The sequence below is a fragment of the Nelumbo nucifera genome, chromosome 5, assembly GCF_055504915.1.
Source record: "Nelumbo nucifera cultivar China Antique chromosome 5, China Antique-T2T, whole genome shotgun sequence".
Lineage (NCBI taxonomy): Eukaryota > Viridiplantae > Streptophyta > Magnoliopsida > Proteales > Nelumbonaceae > Nelumbo > Nelumbo nucifera.
In genome coordinates this window covers 27,777,261-27,784,725 of record NC_142653.1, presented here as the reverse complement: position 1 = coordinate 27,784,725, position 7,465 = coordinate 27,777,261, and positions in this window count along the sequence as shown.

The window sequence follows — 7,465 nt, the reverse complement described above, 5'->3', positions numbered from 1 at the left end:
AAATTCAGACTAAAAAACTATTATCGCAATTGCAAGCTTCTCGCCTTTAATCACCCATCACTAGGGGTGTCAATTGGACTGGATTTGGTCCAATCCGATCCAGTCCAATGTGAGTCCATTATAAATAGACCAGGTCCAATCCAATCCAGTGAATGTTTTGGACCAATTTGGACCGGTCCAATTCAATGTCTGGATTGTCCAATCTGTTCAAAATCATTTTGATTTAGATTGGTTTCAATCCAAACCCGGTCCATTGACACATATACTCTTATCTTATATCAATGGACTCGATATTGGCTTAATCCAACCCAATCCAATATAAATTTCTTACAGATGGACCAGGTCCACTCCAATCTAATAAATATTTTGGACTGGATTGGTCTAATCCAATATGTCTTGTTGGTCCATCCAATCTGTTCAAATTAATTTTGGATTGGACTCCATCCAATCCAAAACTGGTCCATTGACACCCTTACCCGTCACCAATCACAAACTGACCATCTAGTTGAGCTTAGGAGCTAGGGCCTGATGTGAAGTTGGTCTAACTGAAACTGACAATACACGGATAGGATCAATGTTCAAAATATCGATACGTACGATACGCCGATATGGGCGTATCGGGCGAATCAATACTCCTTTTGGTGGTTTTTGTTTTTTTATTTTTTTTTGCCAACTGGTTCAGGGGAGCCAGTTTAGGTCTTTGCCACACCTTGAACCGGTCAGACCATCGACACACCCATTGTAGGGGTGTATCGGTGGAGTGCCAAAACGATACGTATTGGCCGATACGGGCTGATGCTTTGAAATTTGGATAGGATATAGGTCTTGTTAACTTTGAGGGGAAAAATCAATGGTCTTGATGTAAGTGATGAATGATTCATGTATGTTTTGTTATGGTTTGTCACTAAATCCTTTCCTCCTTGTTACAGGTCATTGGATAAGTTGTTTGGGTTTTTGATCCTTAAGTTGGCTGGTGAATCAATATTCATTTGTATGTTGGGAAATTGTCTAAAACTCACCATGAGTTTTCAACATTTCTCTTAAACTCACCACAACTTTTCAAAATGTCTAAAACTCACCTTCCTTTAGTGCACCGTTAATGCTTCTTAACAGAAGTGTCCATGTCAGCATAAATAACAAATTTTATGACCAAATTACCCTTGAATGGTGAGTTAGAGGAACAATGGTCGTTTTAGTTTTCAATTTTCTTGTTTTTTTTTTTGCATTTTTAGTGTTTTGTTATAATTTCCAATATTTTTTATAATTTCTGTTTTTTCACATTTTTCTATTTTCTACAATCTATAAAATTTTCTGTATTTTTGTTATTTATTTGTAATTACTGTGTTTTTTCTATAATTTTTGGTGTTTTTCTACAATTTTTATTTTCTGATTTTGTTTTTCAATTTCTATAGTTTCTATAATTTGAAAATATTTTTTTTTATTTTGTTTGCAATTTCTATAATTTTTTACATTTTTTGTAATTCCTATTTTATGTATTTTATATTTAAAAATATTTTTTTGAACTTTTTCCTTTTTTCATGTCTAAATATTAAAATGGTAATTATATTAACACCTGTTAATTTATTTTATATATTTTATGTTTTTCTATGAAGGTTAAAATGGTAATATATTAACACCCATTAGTCTGTTTAATGTCAATTTAGTGACATGGTGAGTTTTAGACATTTTGAAAAATTGTGGTGAATTTAAGAAAAATACTAAAAACTCATGGTGAATTTTAGACAATTTTTCTAAAAGGAGTGTTTGTTGGCAATGTGTATGGTGATTTTGTTCAAAAACAAAAAACAAAAACAAGGTTAATTAGTAATTATTATCATGCACACTAACCCCCTAATTTGTCCATTTCATCGTAATGATTCATTATTTAGGCCTGGAACCACAAAATGTTTTAATTCTTTTAAAACTCAATTATTATTATCACAAACTTGATAGTTGCAATGGGTAGATCTGATTATTTTATTTCTCTAATCAATATAAAATGCCATGGTGTATCCATAGTTGAAAAAGAAAATGTATATTAATATTTGTTTCTCCCAATTTGAATTGTTTACAGTGATTATCCCAGAAACAGTTCGGGGCGAATCAATTCATAGTTCATAGGTAGGTTTTGAGAATCTGGCAAGTGGCAACACTTCAATCCACTGAATGGTTGAACCGAAAAATAGAATCCCAAAAGCCATAGAAATAATTCCAATTCCCTGACAAATATAAATCCACCGTTGATCCAACCACAATCTAAAATCAATTTTTTTAGCGGGAGTTTTTATTCTAATTTTTTTTGCAACATTACTCAATTTATTTCATTTCCTGGCTATTTATTACTATCATAGCTTCTTTATGCCAGGAGTTCATTTCACATTTGGTGAAGGAGATTATTAAAAGGTTGTACAGCCACTAATTTCCTTCCCTCCATTTAGTCCCTCAGAATGCTCATTGGGAACGTACAAGAAGTTGGTGAGTCTATTATTTGATGTGATAACCCCATTTAACACAATTTTGGGTTAAATAAAAAAGAAAAAAACAAACCAGCCCAAATTATATATTTCCAATTGTCTTCTAGTTCGGCTGGCCCTTCTTAGATGGACCCAGATGTTGGAGCAAGAACATTGCCCTAACAAGCATGCAAATTTGTTAAATTTTGACGATAATCGTTAATAATGGATCTCACCTGCCACTATTAAAGAGATCCCCTTGATCTATTACATCCCTGACCCAGAGATCCAAATCTTGTTTGGGTCCGGCCCATATAAAGAGAGGATTGATACTTGATGGTTCCAACTTCCATCATTTCTATATCCTGTTTGTCAACTACCAGTAGTAGTCATGCTTCACTTCAGAACATGAGAACAACATACTAATCGGGTCAAGGCGTCAAGGTGGGGAATTTGCTAGTCGACCTCGCCTATTTTGTTACATGAAAGTGTCCTGTGGTTCGGTTGATGTAAACCATCCGTTGTCGGGTAGAGACGCTCATGATCTATCATATATTTATTAGAGATGGCAATTTCTACCGTATCTGGTGGGTACTTGTCCCTATTCTCTTCAGTAGGGTGGATTTTTTTTGTTTGAATAAAGGGTTTTGGGGGATGGATGGGTTTTGGAATTCTATAACTCGTACTGGAACACTGGAACAGGTAGGGTATTAAACCTTCTCGACCCTCATATTGTTGGAAAGTATATAAATTTTATGCTTTACATCTTGAATTAATAATATTTGGAATTTTAAGTAAAGAATAATTGATAATTTATGTAATTTTTACATGTCTTACACAGTCTTAGTCAAATAGTTGGAAATTTTGTTTATTTATATAATTTTACTTATTTATTGCTTATATATGACAAAAAATAATAGGAAACTAGATGCAGATTCTAAATCTAACCCCCCCCCCCCCTTACTCTTGAATACAGGGAGGATAGTATTAGAGAGGGTTTTGCATAGTCATATACGGGGAAGGTTTAATTTCTCAAAATCCAACCCGCTATGGGTTTTAGGGCGAATACAGATTATAAGGTCTAGGGAGATGGCAGGGAGGATAGTATCAGAGAGGGTTTTGCATATTTATATACGGGGAAGGTTTAAATTCTCAAAATCCAACCCGCTATGGGTTTTAGGGCGAATACGGATTAGAAGGTCTAGGGAGATGAATAGAGTCTAGAATTTACAAAACCCTCTCCAAACTCGTCTCGTTGTGGCGTTGCCATCCCTAATCTTTACTCTTCGGTCCACATCTGCCCTGTAGGCTGTAGCTAACATCGATGTCTTGAGTTATGCAAGGTTTTTAAAACTGACCCGGAGAATGAACTGGTCAGGAGTCCTGTTCCCAGGTCAAACGATCGGCCTGTTCTGACAAAAAAAAAATGGTCAAAACCATTCAAATGGTTTGAACAGTTAACCGCCCAGGTCGACGGTTTGTTGACCAAAATCAACATTTTTTTTAGCAAAAATCTGGTTTTGGGAAGAACCGATCACCTGACCGATTCTCAGTTCTTCCGGTCTGACCATCTGGTCCGACCCGGTTTTGAAAACCATGGAGTTATGTCTAAATTTCATGAGCCGTTTCAGAGTTTTCCAACTGGGTGAGGGGGCTATTCCGCTATTGTCATATCGGACGCTTTTGGGCGCCCCAAAGTCGAGGCACAATTCAGTTGGAAATTTGGAAATTTTCGTGGGACTCAAGCAGGGTTGTGCCGTTAAAATCTCCTCTGCTTTCAATTGGGACAGCCGATGCTCTAGTTGTGGATAAATTTGGTTAGAGTTGTACATATGAGCTCAGCTCGTTCATTTCATAGACCATCTTTTTGAGTCTTATTGGATTGGATTCGGTAAAAGGTATACCAGATCCGATTTAATAAGATATCTGACCGAATTTGATAAAAATCTGTTAGATTTTTAAGATTATGATACAAATTTAAATTTGAATATCTTATTAGATATCTGATTCGATTATTCAATTTGGATTATAGTAAAAATAAAAATTTGATGATGTAATATAAATAATAATATTATATTACTTATATAATATAATAATATATTATAAATTTTTTTAATATAATTATATAAATAATATATATTATATCATATTTCATAATTAATGGATCGAGTTTTCTGTTTTGATCTGATTTGTTAGGATCAAGAGAGGTATCTGGATCTGGCTCTTATTGGATTTAATTCGGATTTGAATCGAATTTGATCCGACTTATCTGCAGCCCTAAAATCTATATTACATGGATATATAAGAAGCATTTGGCAATTCTTTTCAAGAAGATAAGCTCAAGACCTCAAGATCTAATCATCCTTGAAACTTCCAAACGCTACCTTACTTAGGATCTGTTTCTCTAAATTTTCTTTTCTTTTTCTCCATCTTCTACTAAATTATATCATCGCTTGTAGACTTCATAACTCACTCCAGTAAACTCCACTCCTAATATTAAGTATGGAGTGATGATCTTGACTGATTTTGCATACAACTTCACCAAGTAAAGTGATAGACTCAATTTGGAAGGAGTATAAATCCAAATACAAAATATGTAGAGCGCAAAACTTTGTATTTTATATTATATTTGTATGTATTTATATTGTACATATTTGCATTTGTACTTTTTCCAAACTGAGCCTTAGGGCGGATTGCTTTTGTCTTAACCTATTTAGTTTTCTTTAATTTGTATCCCTGACTTATGTCACTATTTTGAATTTCATTTTGTATACTTTCTTTCTGGAAAAAATAAAATTGTAAGTCACGTAAGCATAATCCATGAAATTATCTCCATTGTTTTTGATTTTGAGCTAAAACATAGTTTCCATTTTCCCATTTAAGGGTAGACAAAGTTTAGAAGGGGAAATCCTCTTGTCTAAGAGTTTTGGTTAGTATATTGGATTAGTTGAGTGATGATCATCCGTCGTTGCCCCACAGGCAAGACATTAGGCCCACACGGCTTCCTTTCACATGGGGGTTGATCATGGGTGGCCCAAAGTCTCCTTTCTGTCCAGGGCCCATGCTAAGGGCCCAGTCACGGGCTATTGGCTTTTGCAAAATAAAATGACAGAAGAAGGTCAATTGTTGACTGATACTTAGTAACAGTAGGAATGTGATGTAACAAAATACCCATTTTAGGTCTAGGCTCATGGGCCCGTCTAATAGTTGCATTGCACTTGGGTTTTGGAGTTGGGACCATAAAAATCCCCTTTTGGTGTGTCTTTTATCGATTCGGCGGCATTTGTTTACTATGCAACCAGTAGATGGACACTAATAGCAGATCATAAAAAAATGGTTAAGTAACCTTTTAACCGTCTGATTTATGGATTCTTTTCTTATTCCTAACTTTTTGAGAGTTTTAATAGAACCTCGGCCCAAGGCTAAGAACAACCACTAGTTGTGGGCCCTCACTCCTCTAGCCCAAGGCTAAGCTTTTGCCTACAACCACAATCAGTACATGCTTACGACCTTACGTAGGGGAAGGCTTATAATGAAATCCAAGAATCTTGGATTTCCGATCAACCTTAATTACTAAAGTCCAGTCCTACCGCTGACCCAAGGTCTGGGTTGGGTCGGGACAAACCCAGCCCAACTTGCACTCCTCAGAAATTGTTTGCACATAAATGTGTAGGATAACATCTATTGAACTCTGACTTGCCTCATCTCTTGTAAACAATGATGGGGACCCACCATTCAACGAGTCTGGCAGTAACAATGTAGGAGTCAACCAAACCAAAAGGAAGTCGATCTCCTTTAAATCAGATGGTCCAAAGAACATCTGATCATTTTCAATTTTTTTAGTCCAAAGTCAATCCCTGTACCATCCCTGATATCGATGACGTGTTTATGCAGGAGGAATATGTCAGCCCTCGGATTGGAATAAGGCTTTTTGTTGTCTGTTACTTAGCTCGTACCCACCTAATTGGAATGACTGATGGAGGAGAGAAGCGACTGGATTCCCTGCAAGTAAAAACTCCGCATACGCATGGAAATTCAGCCGCACATGGAGAACATCTCCCCATTTTTCATGAATTTAACGGAAGATATTCTCAACGTGCGAATGGATACACTCGCACGCGCCTCACATAGCGCGCATGGAGAACATCTCACATAGCGCGCCTCACATCACATCCCACTCTATATTGAAAACATCTCTTATGAATAATAAATGGGAGATGTTCCCGATATGCGGCCAGTACATGCTGTAAAATCGGTGTGAGGCGCGTATTGTGAGCAACAGATCCGGACTCCTTGCCAAAAGGTGTGGCGTATCGCGGACTATCCGCCGGATATAGAACAGAAAATGTAGCGTCGGTGGGATCCAAAGTATCCAACTTTCAATTTCCAAGAACCAATCGAAAAACAGACCCCTAAAGTCCTTATTAATTGTCAACGGTTCTTTCTCTCTCCACTAATCATTAAAATTCACCTCACCACCACCACCACCATACCACATTTAATTATATTATTTTATCAATTCGTGTACGTTAGTGCAGTGGGTCCCTTTCCAAATCACTCCACGTCTCGTCATCGGTGTTGCTGAATAATTGCGGGCCCCCCCTCCTTTTGCTAGAATGCTTCCGATCTTCTCCCCATGTGGCGCTCCCTCCTCTAATCGGAGGAAAGTCTCTGTCACTCTGCACTCTGTACTCTGAAGACATTAACGTTACCAAAGATTCCGATAAAGTATACCGAATCCGCATCCCTTTTTTATCGTGAAACAGAACAAAACCACTGGATTGGAATCTATTATTATTAGATCTATAGTATTAATAGGCAACATAGATGATCATGGACCGTTGATTTGGACATTGATCTCATGTTATTATCTTGCAAAAGTAACACCTTAAAAGGAATTGACGAGGGCATTTCGGTCATCTCGGAATCACATAGAGTCCCCAAAAGGCCAAAAATGGGCCATTTGCAACGGGAACCAATCTCTTATCTCGTCTCGTGCCCCTCAAATTGAT